This window comes from Bombina bombina, chromosome 1, assembly GCF_027579735.1.
Source record: "Bombina bombina isolate aBomBom1 chromosome 1, aBomBom1.pri, whole genome shotgun sequence".
NCBI classification, from domain to species: domain Eukaryota; kingdom Metazoa; phylum Chordata; class Amphibia; order Anura; family Bombinatoridae; genus Bombina; species Bombina bombina.
The window spans coordinates 1,593,965,581-1,593,968,080 of NC_069499.1; the positions used below are offsets into that span (position 1 = coordinate 1,593,965,581).

At 49.7% G+C, this 2,500-nt stretch overlaps 1 protein-coding gene across 1 annotated transcript in view; it reads right to left on the reverse strand.

Annotated features, from left to right (window-relative positions):
* Window positions 1-2,500, reverse strand: part of DNAH9 (dynein axonemal heavy chain 9) — a 739,144-nt gene that overhangs the window by 529,683 nt on the left and 206,961 nt on the right. The window lies entirely within an intron of this gene.

A 2,500-nucleotide genomic window follows, 5' to 3' on the forward strand; every position in this document is an offset into this window, starting at 1 on the left:
TATTGTACCAGATGACAAAACACAAGTGACTAGCACAGATTTACATACGGTCCCTTCAGCCCCATGTCAGTAAGTCATTGCATGCCCATGTCAGTAATTTACTGCAGTCCCATGTCAGTAAGTCACTGCAGTCCCATGTCAGTAAGTCACTGCAGTCCCATGTCAGTAAGTCATTGCAGACCCATGTCAGTAAGTCATTGCAGACCCATGTCAGTAAGTCATTGCATGCCCATGTCAGTAATTTACTGCAGTCCCATGTCAGTAAGTCACTGCAGTCCCATGTCAGTAAGTCACTGCAGTCCCATGTCAGTAAGTCATTGCAGACCCATGTCAGTAAGTCATTGCAGACCCATGTCAGTAAGTCACTGCAGACTGATGTCAGTAAGTCATTGCAGGCCCATGTCAGTAAGTCACCGTAGTCCCATGTCAGTAAGTCACTGCAGTCCCATGTCAGTAAGTCACTGCAGACCCATGTCAGTAAGTCACTGCAGACTGATGTCAGTAAGTCACTGCAGGCAGATGTCAGTAAGTCACTGCAGTCCCATGTCAGTAAGTCACCGTAGTCCCATATCAGTAAGTCACTGCAGTCCCATGTCAGTAAGTCACTGCAGGCCGATGTCAGTAAGTCACTGCAGTCCCATGTCAGTAAGTCACTGCAGTCCCATGTCAGTAAGTCACTGCAGTCCCATGTCAGTAAGTCACTGCAGTCCCATGTCAGTAAGTCACTGCAGTCCCATGTCAGTAAGTCACTGCAGACCCATGTCAGTAAGTCACTGCAGACCCATGTCAGTAAGTCACTGCAGACTGATGTCAGTAAGTCACTGCAGGCCGATGTCAGTAAGTCACTGCAGTCCCATGTCAGTAAGTCACTGCAGTCCCATGTCAGTAAGTCACTGCAGTCCCATGTCAGTAAGTCACCGCAGTCCCATGTCAGTAAGTCACCGCAGTCCCATGTCAGTAAGTCACTGCAGTCCCATGTCAGTAAGTCACCGCAGACCCATGTCAGTAAGTCACTGCAGTCCCATGTCAGTAAGTCACCGCAGTCCCATGTCAGTAAGTCACCGCAGTCCCATGTCAGTAAGTCACCGCAGACCCATGTCAGTAAGTCACCGCAGACCCATGTCAGTAAGTCACTGCAGTCCCATGTCAGTAAGTCATTGCAGTCCCATGTCAGTAAGTCATTGCAGACCCATGTCAGTAAGTCACTGCAGACTGATGTCAGTAAGTCATTGCAGGCCCATGTCACTAAGTCACCGCAGTCCCATGTCAGTAAGTCACTGCAGTCCCATGTCAGTAAGTAATTGCAGACCCATGTCAGTAAGTCACTGCAGTCCCATGTCAATAAGTCACTGCAGACCCATGTCAGTAAGTCATTGCAGACCCATGTCAGTAAGTCACTGCAGTCCCATGTCAGTAAGTCACTGCAGACTGATGTCAGTAAGTCATTGCAGGCCCATGTCAGTAAGTCATTGCAGACCCATGTCAGTAAGTCACCGCAGTCCCATGTCAGTAAGTCACCGCAGTCCCATGTCAGTAAGTCACCGCAGACCCATGTCAGTAAGTCACCGCAGACCCATGTCAGTAAGTCACTGCAGTCCCATGTCAGTAAGTCATTGCAGTCCCATGTCAGTAAGTCATTGCAGACCCATGTCAGTAAGTCACTGCAGACCCATGTCAGTAAGTCACTGCAGCCCCATGTCAGTAAGTCATTGCATGCCCATGTCAGTAATTTACTGCAGACCCATGTCAGTAAGTCACCGCAGCCCCATGTCAGTAAGTCACCGCAGACCCATGTCAGTAAGTCACTGCAGTCCCATGTCAGTAAGTCACCGTAGTCCCATGTCAGTAAGTCACTGCAGTCCCATGTCAGTAAGTCACTGCAGACCCATGTCAGTAAGTCACCGCAGACCCATGTCAGTAAGTCACCGCAGACCCATGTCAGTAAGTCACCGCAGTCCCATGTCAGTAAGTCACCGCAGTCCCATGTCAGTAAGTCACTGCAGTCCCATGTCAGTAAGTCACTGCAGTCCCATGTCAGTAAGTCATTGCAGTCCCATGTCAGTAAGTCACTGCAGACCCATGTCAGTAAGTCACCGCAGTCCCATGTCAGTAAGTCACCGCAGACCCATGTCACTAAGTCACTGCAGTCCCATGTCACTAAGTCACTGCAGTCCCGTGTCACTAAGTCACTGCAGTCCCGTGTCAGTAAGTCACTGCAGTCCCATGTCAGTAAGTCACTGCAGACCCATGTCAGTAAGTCACTGCAGCCCCATGTCAGTAAGTCACTGCATGCCCATGTCAGTAATTTACTGCAGACCCATGTCAGTAAGTCACCGCAGCCCCATGTCAGTAAGTCACTGCAGACCCATGTCAGTAAGTCACTGCAGTCCCATGTCAGTAAGTCACCGTAGTCCCATGTCAGTAAGTCACTGCAGTCCCATGTCAGTAAGTCACTGCAGACCCATGTCAGTAAGTCACTGCAGACCCATGTCAGTAAGTC